Source organism: Leptinotarsa decemlineata, unplaced genomic scaffold, assembly GCF_025532065.1.
Source record: "Leptinotarsa decemlineata unplaced genomic scaffold, Ldec_3_MD MMD2_tig00001064_RagTag_RagTag, whole genome shotgun sequence".
NCBI classification, from domain to species: Eukaryota; Metazoa; Arthropoda; class Insecta; order Coleoptera; family Chrysomelidae; genus Leptinotarsa; species Leptinotarsa decemlineata.
In genome coordinates this window covers 6,306,834-6,324,799 of record NW_027412558.1, presented here as the reverse complement: position 1 = coordinate 6,324,799, position 17,966 = coordinate 6,306,834, and the positions used below count along the sequence as shown (strand labels likewise).

Below are 17,966 nucleotides of genomic sequence, written 5' to 3'. Positions count from 1 at the left end.
CTCTCATATGTTGATAATAAAACTGTAAAATAAGCAAAACCGACGGATCTGACTCATAACAATGTTCGATCCGATATTAATGGCAGTTGTGATTAATGAATTGTTTATTTCTTCGAACAACTGAAATGTTTGAATCCTAGAAGGTATTTGCTGATTATAAATCTATGTTTGGAACGGAAACACAACTTTCAAATGATTATTTCTGCGAGTCAATATAGCGACTATCTGTAGTATATTAAAACAAAATCTGTGTTTTTTTGAGAAACACACTCATTTAGGAGTAGTTCATTGAAATATTGAATGTTTATTGTCTACTTTCCACGATTGTGATGACTGAATCATTTTACGTATAGACCACTGCGAATAATGAAATCATTAATAACAAAAAGAAAAAACATAACATACCCATTATGGAAAATAATAAAGTCGATCCAAAGTGCGGGGAATGAAGGGGTGAGTGACTTTTATGGAGGAAAACTAGTATAGATTCCCATTGAAACTAGACTCCTTACAGCAAAAAGTTGAATACAGAATTGAAGGGGTTATATTTTTAGGAGTGATTAATTTCCATCTGATACAAAAAAAGGGGATGAGAGAATCTTCCAAAGAAAGGAAGGAAGTAATCAATTTGAAACTCTATACATGAATGTGTAGATCATGCAATGAAGTAACTTTCTTTCCCAAAAAATTAATCACTACTAAAAATATAACCCCTTCAATTCAAATAAGATTCCTCTTGGCTGGGATTAAATCAAATAGGTGAATGAATGTCATTACGATGTCATCGATGACATAAGCAGATCAAGCTTATTCCGTGACATTCAAAATCGTAATTCATGAATTAAGTGTGTTAATTTTCTATAATGTTATCCAATTTGGTACTGAAGAGCCTTAGGGTAAGTGTCTTAAGGCGAAACATCGGTGTATACCAGTGAGGGTAACAGTGTTCTATGTGAGTACAATTTATTACCATTCATTCAAAGTAGAACTCATGTGAATGATATCTGATTCTTATTCCACAACAAATGTTTGAAATACAAACTGAGTAGAGAAAAGTATCTTCTGTATAATTCAGTGTTCATATAGAAGTATTTGTTTCGAAAGAATTATTTTCTTTCATGTAATTCAATGTTGATACGAAAGTAGCTGTTTCAGGAGGACTTTCTTTCAGTTTGTGTCTGAAAGTTACTTCTTTGCATGATCTACACATCCATGTATAGAGTTTCAAATTGATTACTTCCTTCCTTTCTTTGGAAGATTCTCTCATCCCTTTTTTTTGTATCAGATGGAGTAGTAGAAAGCCAAAAACTTTGAATACAGAAGTTGTATGAAACTTGAACATCCACTTTTGTATGAGCCAATGTATGCCTCACTTCGAGAAAAAATGTAAAAACTGGTTTACTCTATTTTTATTTTTGTCTTGAACTAAAATCATTTGTCATAACGATGTTTGGTGAAAAACCTAATTTCTGATTGAAATGAGCTGTTATTTTTTTGAATCAAAATCTTCAGTACAGAACTTGTATTGATGTTGATCTCATCACCTCATTTTCATTCTGCAATACTCACCTTTTTCCCAAAACTAACGTTAATAACTGAATGAACTTGATTAAAAATCTAAATTTTGAACAGGTCATTTGAAATTTGTTATATTTACAGACATTCCCAGTTGAAATTCATGAAAAATGCGATCGCGCATCTCTCTGAGCTGGGTTGTGAAGATATTCCAATTCATCTTAGATCTCATGCAATAATCAGCTGAAGCTGCTGAATTTCATACTGAAAAATGTCATCCGCCTGATTGGAGACAAGAAAATCACAACTTTGATAGTCAGGAACACCGAAGAAAGGTTGGAGATTTGTCACTCTTTCATAGATACTTCCACGGAAGGTATTCAAGTGACTTAGCACTTTTGATTCCACCAAGAGCGGTGTATATTAAAAATAGGTGACGGACTGTGACTGCTCATCGTTTTGAGGTTCAACTCAGTACACCTCGAACTCCTAACAATGTTTATGTTTACATACAATAGAATAATTCAATCATTTTCAATGGCAAGTAAGCCTTGAGAATTTCCCATTCCAAAATGTAGGGCAAAATTGATTATTGAACTGACAATCCGTTTCCAATGAGGAACAGGAACGAACTTCTAGAACTACAGGATGTGGCGGAAAAATTGATATTTTTCCAATGATAGTTACTCAATGGAAGCGATTGCAAACTCAAATAGATTTATGTCACACTCAAGGGTTAGCAGCTTCTTGGAGTAATGTTTACAGCTCCCTGGGCTGAAGTACCAGAGGTTCTGTGTTCAATCTTGAGTCAATTCACATATCAGAGAGTATTTCCGAAAGAGTGAAGATATCCCTGTACGCCGATGACACGGCTCTACTCTCGTCTTCCATGGGGCGGGAGCTCGGCGTCGTCTACATGCAACGTGCATTGGACGACCTCGAGCGCTGGTACCTTGATTGGAAGATCCGAGTAAACCCGGAAAAGACTCAGGCGATAACCATGGGGAGATTACTATCTTCTCCGGCCAGAAAAGTGAGAGTCTCTGGAAGGGAGATTGACTGGCAAGCGCGGGTAAAGTACCTCGGCCTTCTAATAGACCGTAGGCTCACTTGGAACCCGCACATCATGTACGTTAAATCCAAGATCGAGGGTCGGATAGCTAGACTGTACCCTCTGATCAACAGAAAATCTAAAATGAGTTTGAAAAACAAGATCACGATCTACAACACGATGTTCAAGTCTGTCATCATGTACGCTTCAGGCGTCTGGGGACAAGCGGCTCCGTTCAACATTTCCATTTTGGAAAGGTTACAAAATAAGTTAACTAGGATGATTGTGAATGCTCCTTGGTTCGTGCGGAATGAAGCCATCCGCAGAGATTTGCAGCTGCCTTCCATTCGGCAGTCCATTCAGTCGAGGAATGCGAGAGTTTTCGAAAAAACGGAAACTCACGAAAACCCGTTAGTTAGGGAAGCCACAGATTATGCTGTAGACGACCCCTCCCGATATAGAAGGCCCCGACACTCTGTCGAATGAGGCCCTCATATCCCCCGTTAAAGGATGAATAACTTTTTCATCCATCCCACCCCAGCCAGGTAGGGGTATCCCGTGAAGGGCGGCACTGATGTCTAAGGACTTCATGCCGTCATCCATCAGTCATGTACCCATTGGTCCCTCTCAAGGCCAATGATCAGCCAAAAGGGTAGGGGAGCTGGTCTCCAAACCTGAACGAACTTAAGATGGATTTCGTCAGAGAGTATTTTTGTTTTCGTCACTTGAAAATCTATAGATATTGCTCTGATTCGGGATATTATCCACAAACAAAGATTATTTTTTAGGTCATAGAAAAATTGCCAGTACTCGTTTGGAAGAATAACGACAAACTTCATTCTCACTAGTGATAACCACATTTCTTGCTCGTTGATACTGATATATGTGATGAATAAATCTTAGTTTGCCTTTGAAAAGTATGACAATATCGCTCAAAACTTCAACAATCGCGAAATTATATTTGAAATCGTTGTGAACATCAAAAACGTTACGACTTGCCGTATTGATTCTTTCACATACATCAGAGGTTTTCCAACAAACGACACACTTTCTTTGATGTATTTTCAGTTACAATATTGACTGGCGAGGAAAATGAAATAGGCTCAATGTGTTCACGCTAATTATTTAGTACATTTTTCATGCCGCATAATGATGGCTTTGTAATGAAATGTCAAACCGTGATAGTTCGTTTCATCATTGACCTTTTCAGATAATAAAATTAATGTAGGTTTCGTGTGGAAATATTGGCATCGACACGGCAAAATCTGGAAGAGTTTAATGTATAATTTTGAAAATGTTCTTATAGGACGAAACTGCTGTAACGTTAGTTACGAATAAAAGTGGTGAAAAATATAAAAAGTTTGAATTCTCTCTGCTTCATTATGATCTACTATCACGTAGTAACGGCTACACCCATCAATTCATCAAGTCTGGAAGAACTTTTTTAAAAATTTCCTTCGAAATATTGCAGTTTTCAACTGCAAAATTATAATATTTTAGATTCTTTCCAACTAGAGTTGTCTTCAGATTTTCCAGTAGATGTTTGACTTGAAACAAAAAACGACTCACAGAATTATATGGATACAGCATTTCCGGTAGAATAAGGACCAGGCAGAAACGGCCTTAGTCAACTTCTTTGAATCCCGAGCACCTACTTTTGATGCTGACAAAATGAATCAACCTGTGTTACGTTGGCAAAAGCGCAAAAACGGACGAAACTTCCGAAACAATCTTATAATATTTGAAATGTCCATCGACAGCTCTACGATTCTGGAAATCCAAATGGCAAACGTATTAGACTGATGGATCTCAAAATGAAATCATTGATGAAGTAAGCATTATCTCCTTCGACAAAAAAAGGAATAGTCTATTCCCAACAGATTTTCTAATTTTATCATTTGTTTTTTTCGTTTTTCTCCAGATCTTATGAAGTCAAGACCAACTTCCAGAAGAAAAGAGTAATATTGGTGTGGTGTGCAGACTTATGGAAGAAATCCAGTTGCAAACCTGTATGGATTGTCAAGAAGAGAAGGCTTACTGCGGTGATTCAGTGAGAGATTTTTGTTGCCCCCCATAAGGTAAAAGGATATTTCAGTGACATATATCAATAGCATGTAGGTAGATGATGATACAGTGAGTCTATTTGATATAAATCAAAAAAACGAAAAATTCATAGCACTTTTGAACTTTTCAATAACAATACCGAATAACAATAACTGTAATGAAAATATCAGTAGTCTAAAACTCACAAATCATGGATAAAATTGAAAAGGAGAGAGAAGTTAAGAAAAATATACATATTTTTACTCTTGATCGTAAAATATAATCATGAGTTGTCGAAAAATACAAGTGTACTGAGAAATGAAACAAAATGAGTTTTCTCAGATGTTTCAACAAAATGTGATATTTTCTTATCGCATATTTATCTGTCATGTTCTATTCATATTGAAACTATGCCAATTCATTTTCCAATCTGCTTTTGCTGAGTTTATTTGGACTTTCTTTGTATCGTTTGTGTAGATATTTTTGAAATATACATTCTGACTACAACAACAATGAGAAAAAACTTTTGGATCATGCAGCATAAAAATGTATATCATTTTATAATAAATGAAATGAATGGAATCACGAAAAATCCATTATTATTGATATGAAATTGATGTTATCGATCATGAAAGACAATTTCTCTAGATTAGAAATATCATTAGCAGTCAAAGAATGAACAGTTAGCTGTGCATCAGGCATTTCTGAATACATGAACACACTCTTACATCTGATCATTTTCTCCAAGCTTTTGTGGTGAGTAGGTATAGTAGGGAGTCCCGACACGAAATTTACTGAAATGAATTTTCATTTATTCATATCGTCTGGTTTTAAGTTCGCAAGCTGGTGAACACATATGTAGCTACAGTAAATTCAGCGTCACCTCTGGACCTCTAAAGGAGTAGAAAGGTACTTCAAAATTCTCAATATGGGACTGCACTTGATGCCTTGCTCTAATGATCGTCAGGTCCTAAATTTGTTTTTCCCAACTCTGCCATATATTGAGAGTCATTAATATGGCTGTCCTAGATGGGCATCTGTTGAATAACATACTCAAATAAGTAATGACGTATGAGATATACTGAACAACGAGGAGCTACCAGCTGATGATGTCACTAATATTGCCTCTTATTGGTGGATTTTTACTGGTTCGCTATATTTCCCTGAACATGAGCTTCAGAAGATGTTCATGTGATTTCTGAAATGACTTGATCATGTTTTTCCCGATAGCAAGTACCAGCAGAGGCAGCAATACTATTTATTGGAGATTAACACTTCTTGCAATTTTTTGCTGATTTGTTCATGTCCTACGAGTCCCCAGAAAGCGAATTTTCTCATGAGCTCATTGTTTTTTGCTTTTATTTTTTGATACGGAGACACCTACACCCAAATGTTTGTTTCCTAGGAGTTTCCACAACAGATTACATTATATTTTTTTAACGGATAAACAGTTTTTCATTATCTCCAACTATCAAAATACCTACTTCTTTGGAACTGGGGATCCTAGTTGTTGATCAACAAGACATCCCAGTACCTATCAAATAGAAGCTGGGTATCATTTGAAGCATATACTTGAATGCAACAAAGTTTGTCAGAACATATTATATAAGATCTTGTTCAAATTTCAAAAGTCTTTGGAAGTGTATATCTTCAATACTATTTTTTTCAGAACATACTTCTTTCAAATGACATAAATGCGACACAAGTGAATAAAATGACAAAGCATCAATGAATCACAAATAGAATAAATGATTTCGAACGTAAATTACCATAGTATATGAAGTTAATCGAGAAATTTAGATTCCTATACATCAATAAAACTGAGCATTGAACGTTTCCATTCAAATTCCTTCTGCGTTTTGTAGATACTCCCGAAAATGATCGATCGTTTGAACTGTTTTGAGATTTAGGTTAATCCATTTCGATGGAATATACAACCATTTTAGAATACAGTAGCCTAAAGTAGTTGGAATGTTGATCATTTGGTTAGGTTTTTCACTAGCAATAGTTACTGAACGAGCAGAGTGATTATAAACTGTGTTTCAAAAGCAAATTTCAAGAAGCCTCTGAGTTTTTGTTAAAATTCCACCCTTGAATATAACAATTTCATTCAAAGGAAATTTTTCAGAAGATGGTGAACCAAGAAAACATTGGACATTAGAAAAGTTTTATATTCCAATAATCAACCTACTGGATGATAAACTACCCCTACAATTTTTACCGCTACATTTTTGTACTCTGATTGAAACCAAAGTCCAAAATGAAAGAAATTGTAGTCCAATACTAAATTACTTTCACTGTTATACGATTTTCATATGCACCACCAACAACAGTTAACTGAGACTACAGAAACCATACATTTTCCAAGAGATATCAAATGTAACAGGTGCTTGCGGTCTATTGCCATTAATATGGTGCCATTCATGATGATTTTTCATCATTTCATTGGATTTATTTTGTTTTTCAGAGCTCTACCATTGCTGATTATCACTCCGTTTATGAGAAACGTTCTCTGCAGTTCAAGAAGAATCGTCGCACAGCTGAAAACGTCATAGAAAGAGAATTCGAAACTAACTTGAAGAGTTGGGACCTGCTTAGTTTGGTCACTTTCTGTTCGTTGACAAAAATATATCACTTTTCTATTCAAGATGTTTCAAACTGATGATGTATGTCAGCTGATTAATTTCATGTCTATAGTTGAATATTTTTATTATATACATTAACTGAGTACCCAAATATTGTTGAATTTGGGACGACACCAATCCACATTAGATCCAAGATCGTTAAATGCATCCCGAAAATGTAACTGGTCGTTGTGGATTTCGGGCTGGTGACGTCATCAATAGGTATTCCAACCGAATGAAAGATTTTGAACTCATACACAACTTGTTCCATATGAATTCAACGATAGGAAACGCCTAATGAAAGACCCTGTATATGTATATGTACATGAATATTACTGGAGTTTTTTCCTAACACCAAATCGTTATTATTGACACCTCGACACGTGTTTCGATCACCAAGTGATCATCTTCAAAGAGGAAGATTAAAAATAGAAACTAATGTGAGCTATCCCTATTTATGCTATATAGGTATCCCATACAGGTAAACCATCCAGGCGTACCACCCATTCAAGTATACCAACCTAAATTAATTTTACAATTTTGCTTTATCTATTATTATATATATGTTTATATAAAACAATTTTCAGCTATATAAAAATTAATTTCACAATATTGCCTATCCAAATTTATTTTTGCGATGTGTCCTTATGTAGTAATCATTAAACCCAACAACATCAATTTATTTTAACAAGCTATATAGTATGCTCTTTGGTATAGGTCCGTCATCGTTATTCATAATATTATTTTGTTTACTTATTTCTACACTCTCATAGGCTTCTAGTTGCCTGTTGTTGTTAACATGTCTAACTAATCTTAATGAACTGAAGTCTATGGAATGGTTTTGTTACAAAATATGATGGGCGACTGCTGATTTTTCAGGTCTTCCATATTTTAAGTGTGCTATGTGTTCCTTATATCTTACTTTAATAGACCTTTTTGTCTGTCCATAATATTTTGCATCGCAGTCCTTACATTCAATTTCGTAAATTCCAGACTTTTCCGAATTCTCGACTTTGTCTTTTGGACTTTCCAAAAGGCTCTGTAGTATATGACTTGTTTTAAAACCACCTTCATACCTAGTTTCTTGAAAATCTTTCCAAAGTTCCTCGTATATTGGTGGTAAGGAACTGAGATGTATTTATCTTGGTTTTTGTCCTTTCTAAAAGTGGAGATTTCGTTCATTCTTAACCCAAACTTCTTCTTCCTTATTATGTCATCTGCAATACCCCCCGAGAAACCGTCAGTGGCTGCTATTTCCTGTATTGTACGTCTTTTTTTATGAACCTATCATGTGTTAGAGGGAAAGTCAAAAGACGATGCACTAAAAAATTCAACCCAGCACGTTTGTGCTGTCCACAGTGATGTGAAGTGTCAGGAATATATCTGTACGTGCTTGTTTCCTTTCTAAATATATCGAATTCTAACCCCCCCTATTGGCTCCTCATTACCAAAACGTCAAGAAATGGTAGTTGTCCCTCATTTTCTAACTCATACGTGAATTCTATTGATGAACATCTATTATTTAAAATGGAAACAAAGTCGTTACTATTCGATATTATGGTATCGAGTATCGCGAAAATATCATCCACATACCTTAGCCAAATCCTAGGAAAATACTTCGACTTTTCTTTGGTTTCCATTTCGACTCTGCTCATGAACAGGTATGCCAGGTTGGGGGACAAGGGGTTTCCCATGGCCGTTCCTTGCTGTTGTTCCAGGTAGAAGCAACCTTCTACCTGGAACCGACTTTATTTCATACACAAATTAGTAAGAGAAACGAATTCGTCAATTCCATTACTATTGAAATTTTTTTTCTCTAGTAATTCCCTGAGGTATTGCAAGGTACGTGGAATTGGGACGTTAGGAAATAAGGAACTAACATCAAAAGAAACCAAAATCTCACCTTCTTGCAGAACCACGATTTTTGTATGTTGTATGAACTGTAAAGAGTTTTTTATACTAAAACTTGGTTTCGCAACCTGAGTTTTACCCAACCATTTACTGTTTTATGTGTACCTGAGTTTCCAATGAATTAAATGACCTGAGCTTATGTACCAGTTTCCACATTTGTAAGCATATTTAGTAACGGAGAGTTATTCAATTCTAATTGGTCATTCAGTAAATTAGCCGAATTCTTATATCTATTTATTTCTAGACATTCTAGGAGATAGAGTGTCAAACTTTTCTCTTGCAAACGTGACATGTTGTATTCACGATTGAATTCTTGTTCTTCTTGCTAAAAGGTAATTTGCAAATCAGGAATTGTTTTTTCTATTTAAGAAATTACTTGCATGCTTTTCAATTCTTTGGAAAGAAGATTTCCTTGTTTGGCCAATATACAGTTTTGGCAGAAGCCACAAGTCAGCTCAAGTACTCCTGATCTATCCGACACTGAAGTTTTGGTTTCATTGTTTTTAATCATATATCATTTAACCTCTAATCCTCTAATAATTATTGTTCTATTGTTTTTGAATCAACAGTTTTTGGAAGAACGACAAACATAGGAGCTATGAAATTTCAGCTAAGTAATCAACCAAGGAAAAAGTTTCACTGACTTACTGGTGAACACTGAAACCGCTGTATTGTTAGCATCAGGGGTCTCAGTAGCCACCTGCAATTCTGTGAAGCATACATTCATCTATTATGGGCAGGTAACTATACACAAAGTTGGAATATATGAGAGAGTAGCGTCATTCATTATTCATTCACGATGAATTATTGGTACGCCCTGCTTCAACTGTGTTTTTCATCAGTTGTGAGCGGGACGTAACAATGTCTTATTGGAATGAGGAAATCGATTTTGAATATTCGCTGCTCATTTGGATACATGTGAGTATGGATTTGTTTCAACTCCGGACTCCGAATCTCCATCATTATACAGATGAAAGTGTTTTCACCCGAAACTTCGAAGTATACCTAGAGATTCGAAGTTGGCATGTAATTTGAATTTTTCATCAATACTATTCCATATGTTACGTAGTGCAGCATTCATGTGAATGATTTTGTTTAATTCCATCATGATTTGGAGTACAAACTGAGTGGGAAAGCGTGATTTATGTGCAATTCAATGTTCATATATTTGAGAATTAGTTTCTTTGATTGATTTTTTCCAGTTTGCTGCTGAAAAATATTCTGTACATGCTCTACATATCTTTTTGAAATGTTTTCAGTAATGTATGTGAATGATTTGAAGGTTTCACTTTTTTTTTATGATGATGGAGTAACCTTCGATCCTTTCTGCGATTTGTCTCTTCCCATACCACCAAGAACTGGCCAATTGAGTTTGTCACATTGCTTTGATTCCTTCACAAGAGAGGAAACTCTGGATGGAGAAGAAAAACCAATGTATTCGAGGTGCCAGCAAAGAAGAAAATGTACTTATCAATCTATAAGTTTCTCCGTATTTTAGTGATTCATTTAAAAATATTCTCTCCATCGGAAAGATTCAGAGGCAAATTGAATGTTCACATTGACTTTCCTTTAGATGAATTAGATACGAGCAATTATGCAGCAGACAATGTGGCTCCTTGTCATTATAATAATATAACATTAATAATAATCTTCATTCAATCCTTACAGATCACTTACAGCATGATATAGAATACGTCACAAATAAAAAAACGTGTGATGATAGACAAATTTACAATCAACAAAATCAAAATATCACAATTTAATAAATTTGTTCACATATATATGGAAACATGTAAAACATTTATATTCATACATATGAGCAAACACATTTTCATTTTGCATCAAGAAATTCTTTGATACTATAGTAACATTTGTCTTGCAAATATACTTTCAATTTTGATTTGAAGAAGTTTTTATTCTGTTGCTCTCTCAGGTTTGCGGGAAGATGATTAAAAAACTTTATACCTCTATATGAGGGGCTTGTTTCATAGAATGATGAGCTGTGTGCAGGAATTCTGATGAGGTCTCCGTTTCTAGTTGGGTAAGCATGGCAATGCGAAACTGTTTGATACATCTCAACATGTTGCATAAATAACATACATTTGAAAACATAAATACATGAACTGTTAAAATCTTCTATTTTTGAAAATATGGTCGACACGATTCATCTGTTTCCAGATTGAAAATAAGTCGAATAATTCTTCTTTGAAAACAAATATTCTGTTTGAGTTACTGGAGTATCCCCAGATGTTGAGGTTATAGGATATGTTGCAGTAGATTAGAGCATAATAAACATTGATGAGTAACATATTTCTGTAATATTAAACCTTCGAACTATTTGTCAATAATATTTGGTTCATAATATTCTACATAATATACAAGTTTTTCCTAACATTAAAAATAAAATAAATACAAAAATTAATTGGCGCTCCGGGGCGACTTCATTGATTCCAGTGGCGCATTTGCTTTTTCAGCTGCAGGAAAACCCGGAAAAACCTGCAGCACCACATCATCTGAAGATCTTGATCCAACAATGTCCTCTCTCTCATAAAACAAAATGTAGGGTGTCTCCAGAGGCTCCAATAAATTCAATGTATCGCCAGAACACTTCGTGACACGACTATCGTCAAACTTAAACCAGTCCGTTTCTTCTTTGACCAAGGCGTAATAATGACCACGTTCAACGCCAGAACCACATTGAACTCATTGAACAGAACTCATTGATGAGTTGATTGGTATTGAACGTATTTTTTAATTGCAATATAGCATAGTAACCTGTGTTCACTTTTTTGATTATGGCATCAATATTATTTTCCCAACTTATTCCACTATTTATATTAGTTCCAAGGAATTTCTTAACTTCAGAAAGATGAATAGTGCTATTTTTGATAACCACTTGAATATCAGTCACAGATCTCCACCTAGAATGGAAATGAATACAGACTGTTTTCTCTGCATTCACTATCAAAAAATTTCTTCCACACCAATTCATGAATTCTTCTGCTAGATTATTTAGTTTTTTTTGTATATATGCATTTTCTATATGCATTTTCAAATCACAGTGGGACTACTCACAACAGGCATTACACAGCATATTGCAGACACCCATATAGTGGCACGTGGCATGAATACAATGATTCACACGTGTTCCCAATTTCGCCAAAATCACTTGTGAGCGATGAGGCATATGTCCTCTTTCATGAACAGAAGGGAACAAAGCAGCACCTTTGAGGTGATTTTTTTTCTTCTTTCCTTTTTTTGAATCTCAGTTCTCTAAATTGATTTGTTTTTCATGGTTGTTTCGAATTTCATCATGTATTGTAATATAACATAACTTCATGATGGAAAACTAGAAAGTCAACAAGAATCCTTGTAAGACATTGTTCAACCTTCAATTCATTTCAGTAGATTATTCAAATAATACCAGATGTTCATAAGTTTATGTTTTTTATGCGTTATAATTCAGTTCGAATCAATAAATTGTTTTGTGCGCGGAATTCAAAGAGACTTTTACTTTCATAACTTCAGAAGTTTATAATAGTTGATTTAATTATAGTTATTTTTCACAATTGCCTCCAGTTTTTGCCAATTTGTCAAAGAATCAGAATTCGTTTATTTTGTTTAATAATGTACATCAACTCTTCAAGTCCATCTCCGGAGCTATATTGAATATTAAACATGGGTAGTTGGTATTTTTATCAGAAAGTATTGATGCTGATAACACAAAACTTTTGATCAGTAATTAATATAATTTGGAATTCAGAACACCAGCTGTGGATGCACATGCCACGAAAACCCAGGCATCAGTTTTCTCAAAAAAGATAAATATCTCAGAACCGGATATAACAATGTCAAGACAGAAATCTCCGCTTTCTGCTTCGTTAAGTTTTTGTCTTGGCACAATCATGTCACTGGAATTAGAAGGGCTGCTTCTCGAAACACTGTTTCGAACCAGGAAACTGCACAATCCCCAGCATCTTTTGATGCTGTGGATTTTGATGCTATAGAGTTCATATAAGACCTTCCTAGGAGTATTGTTCGCATGAATGGAGTTCCACCCCGAAGCATAACCTGAAGCTGCTGGATTCCATCCAGAAAAGAAAGAATCCTCTGAATGGAGACACGAACACTTGTACTCTTGATAGTTTGGAACATCGAAGGGACGTTGGAGATTTGTCTGCCTTTATATATACTTCCACGGGAGGTGTTCAAGTGACTTGGCACAATTGATTTCATCAAGAGCGGTACATATCAGAAATACGCGACGGACTGTGGCTGCTCGTCGTTTTGAGGTTCAAATCAGTACACCTCGAACTCCACTGTTCGAGAACTCTTTCATTTGAAGAACTGCGTTTATGTGGGATGAAGATCTTTTCAAATGATTTTAATCCCCAGCGATTCGAATCTAACGCGAATTGCTATTTTCGCACAGGCACCGCTCTCAGAGTGCCTTAAGGATTTTCCTGCAGTATTTGTGTTTTGCCCTCCAAAAAAAATCGTATTGCTGCCACTGCTTTTTTGACCCCTTTGATTTCGAATATTATTGGAGTTATTTTCAACACCTCAACGCGTATTTTAATCACCAAGTGATCATCTTCAAAAGGAAAATTGAACTGTAGTTTATTGATTGAAACACGTGTCAAGGTGTTACTTTTTCCAAAGACAGAACACAAGCATTATAGAAAAATCCTTAAGGCTCTCTCACATCGGTGCCTGTGCGACAGTAACCGCACATAAACGCAGTTCTCCAGATGGAAGAGTTTTCAGTGAAGTTCGAGGTGTACTGAGTGGATTGTCCAGTCATTTTAGGTCGATTTAAGCCTGTATTTCGGAAAGTTGACATACCCACCTGTAAATTTGTATAAACTGTGTATTTTGGCATTATAAAAGTATTCTCAAAATTCACATTTGATTCGATGGCCGCAACTTCAAAAATTGGGGGTCAAAATTAAAAAAAAAACGACGTTTTTTGCCAATATCTCGTTTCCAATGGGTTTTATGCTGATTGTATTTATTATCGATATTGTAGAGAATTGAATTATTCTCTACAACTTTTGTTGTGATTATTTTTTCATACGTTGAATCGTTTTAGAGATAGAGGGCAGCGCGAGCGCAAATTAAATATTATTTGAAATCAACTGGTTGTCCCGATCGAAATCAACTCATTTAAGGTTTATAAATTATTACTTAATGAATGATTACAGATAATTTTCATTTTTTACTAACAAATACATTATATTCAAATATTTTTTTTAATAATTATTTATTTTCGATTGAGTATCAATTTATTTATTAACACTTACCTGCCCATGTAGTTATAAATTTGTAGAGGAAAAAAATATATATTATACAATATTGATAATGAATACAATTAGCATAAAACCCATTGCGAACGAGATATTGGCAAAAAACTTGCGAAAAGTCGGGTTTTTCTACTTTTGACCCCCAATTTTTGAAGTGGCGGCCATCGAATCATATGTGAATTTTGAAAATACTTTCATGATGCCAAAATACAAAGTTCATACAAATTTACAGCTGGGTATGTCCACTTTCCTAGGCAAACCCCCTAAAATAACTGGACTAGGAACCTCAAAACGATGAGTCAGTCGCGTATTCCTGATATGTAGCGCTCCTGGTAAAATTGAATGAACCAAGTCACGTTAAAAGGCAGGACCTTGTTAATCCTTAGCTTGCACAAGTTTCGACCTCTGAGGGTTGTCGTTCGTAGGGGTGCGACAGCTGGTTAACGGAAAAACAGATTTTGAATTCAAACACTTCCCGTGAAAATATTTATGAAAGAGAATGAATCTTCAAACTTTCTTCTATGCTCCAAGCTACCAAGATGATGTTCGCGTCTCCAATCAGGTGGATGGATCATTTCTGGATGGAATCCAGCAACTTCAAGGTATGTTTGTGGGCAGGCTCCATACATGAGAACAATACTCCAAAGTAGGTCTGATCAGAGCTTAATAAAGCATCAAATGTTGTTGAGGTGTGTACAGTTTTCTGCTTCGAAACAGTGTTTCAGGCTTTTGAGAAGAAGTCTTTGCAATTCCAGCGACATGATTGTGCCAAGACATATTGTTGCCCATTTTAACCCCCAACAAACTCATTGAAGCAGAAAGCGCAATTATCTGACTTGACATTATTATATCCGGTTCTGGGACATTTATCTTCTTGAAGAAAGCCGATGCCTGGGTTTCTGTGGCATTGAATCGAACTTGGTTATTTTCATACCAATTCAGAATCACTTCTAGATCCTTATTAAGATATGCAATATTCTGATGCCGGTGAAGATATGCCTCCGTAGCGGATGTTCTGGAATCCAAATGGAATAACGAGACAAGTGTGCTGTCGTCAGCAAAGCTATGTATTGGATATTCATTACTACACCAAAAGTTTCAAACAGTGCATCACAAGCTCTTTAATTTTGTTATGATATTGCAAATTCACCTGTCGATACTCTCAAATTCCTTCATTATATTATCAATCTGGAAAGGGTTAACATAACAAGACGTAGGAGGACAACCCTCCTAATCCTACTTTCTCGAAGTAATTCTGCCATTAACTGAATGCGCCAAAATCACTTAGGAAACATTAAGGTAATTGCTTGAAGAGGTATTATGTTCAGTCAACTTATGTTTGATCTGTCAGGGTGAAACGAACTTTGTTGTGACTCGTTTCACGCAATGATCGTTGATTGTAATGATATTTTTTTCACTACAGTAAACTGTTCATCGGTCCTCACAGAAAAGTAACTCAGAAAATGGAATGTAACGCGGTGATTAGAAAAAATATGTCATCCCAACCTATACCAGAAAAATGAAAAACTATTTTTAATTAACAATCCCTGATTGTATCGACTTTGCTATCGAAACGAGCATTAACAATAGTTCTTTCCCACTGTAGTGCATAGAAAAAGTGATTTTGTCTGATTACACCACAAACATTTTTTTATTATGTACTGAAGTAATTCTTTGTTTTTTCATGTTCATCTCAATTATCTCAGAGAACAGTTTTTCCAAGAGAAAAGCCAACGACGATGGACGTCAAAGAATCCAGTGACCTCCAAATCAGCCTTTGACATTAACTTTCTTATGAAATACAATGTCTGGAAAATATTTTGGAGAATATAAACTATTTTTCAATCTAACATATTTTTATTTCGATTGATTTGTGAATCAGTGTTACGATCTTCGTTCGGGTTTGAAGGCCGTCCTGATGGTTCACCGATGACTCGTGATTTCTAGTTCGTAAGCTGTATTTATGTCGACACAGATAGCCCGCCTTTCTAGTTGGTGCGTTGTTATTGGCCGAAGTGTTATTACCTGTTACATTGCGTTGCACTGCTGCCACCTCAGCATCTTTCAGTATGGGATTCCAAATCCAGTTGAGCGTTATCGCCTTCTCCTTTCTGTTGTAGTTTTCTGTATGTTAATGGATTTCTATGGCTTCCCGTACAAGCCGCCTGTGGTATCCATGATCGGGTGCAAATAGTTTGACATCTTCAAACAGTATCGTATGTTCTCCTTCACTAAACGCGTGTTCCGCTAGTACCAATTCTTCTATTTGACCTCATCTACAGTTTCTCCGATGTTCATCCAGCCTTGTACCCCATGGATCTTTTGGTGGTACCGATATTAACTTTTCCGCAGGTGCATGGTATATGGTATACCCCGCAGTTGATAGTGGATTTCTTTTGTCTTTCGCAGATCTAAGGCTTTGCTGTATTTTCCTGGTGGGCTTGAACACAGTTTTTATGTTATGCGCCCTTAGGATTTTTCCGATTCTATCTGTAACCCTAGGGATGTACGGTAGAAACACATGTGCAACCGTTTGAGTTTCCTCCCTATTTTGACTTATGGAGGTCTTCAGTTTCATGGCCTTGTTGATCTCGGTTATACTGTATCCATTCGATCTTGAAGCCACTTGAAGATGTTCCAATTCTTCTTATAGGTGTTCCGGTTCACTTTGAGATTCTCGTTTGATCAAAGGATTTGCATCAAATTTAGTGTGAAAAATGGAGTTGAGTGCCTAAAAACATTTGAACTGTTGACAATGGCATATTATGATTCTACTCTGAGTCAGAAAAATGTTTACAAATGGTACAAGCATTTCTCATAAGTTCGAGAAGATATGAATGGCGACGTTCACCCTAGACGCCCAAGTACATCAACAATCGATGAAAATATCAAAAAATAAAATAAATTGTTATGGAGAATCATCCAATCACTATTGAAGAACCTCTGGTAGAAGTCCATTATATCTCAAAGTGTAGTGCGAAGAATAGAAACTCAAAGTCGTCTCCACAATTTATCATCACCCTCAGATGTTAGAACGATAAAATCATCAATAAGTACATTTTCAGAACCTATATATTATGGCATCAATGGCGATTCAGATTTGCTCTTAAAAAGGTGACGAATCATGACATCGAGACCAAAAATCGTTCCAATGGAAGACTCCAGGAGAGGCAAGACCAAGCAAAAAGCAAGTCAAGTTCGATCAACCTTTTGATCATTGGTTTTTTCGATTACCGTAGTGTTATGCAACAGGAGTTTTCGCCACATGGTCGTACGGTCAATAAGGAGTATTATTTTGAAGTTAAACATCGCTTGTGAGGAGCAATGCAAAGGAAACATTGTTTCTGTTGAAAAACGATTCATGGCTTTTGCATCACGATAATGCGCTTGCTGACTGGTATTGTTCGTGATTTTTCGGGCAGAAACAATACTGCAATCATGCCCCAGCCACCGTATTCGCCAGATTTTGCCTCCTGTGATACTTTCCTATTTTCGAGAATGAAGAGACCTAATCTCTGA

General features: G+C 35.7%; 1 protein-coding gene and 1 long non-coding RNA gene across 4 annotated transcripts in view; one reads left to right on the top strand and one right to left on the bottom strand.

The window, feature by feature from the left end:
* The window catches only part of LOC111501873 (uncharacterized), a 314,266-nt gene that overhangs the window by 239,484 nt on the left and 56,816 nt on the right, over positions 1 to 17,966 (bottom strand). The window lies entirely within an intron of this gene.
* On the top strand, positions 1,765 to 16,413 carry LOC141482410 (uncharacterized). Its single transcript, XR_012465514.1, has 4 exons — positions 1,765 to 4,397; positions 4,488 to 4,644; positions 7,077 to 11,185; positions 16,161 to 16,413. It is a non-coding gene; the product is annotated as an uncharacterized lncRNA (long non-coding RNA).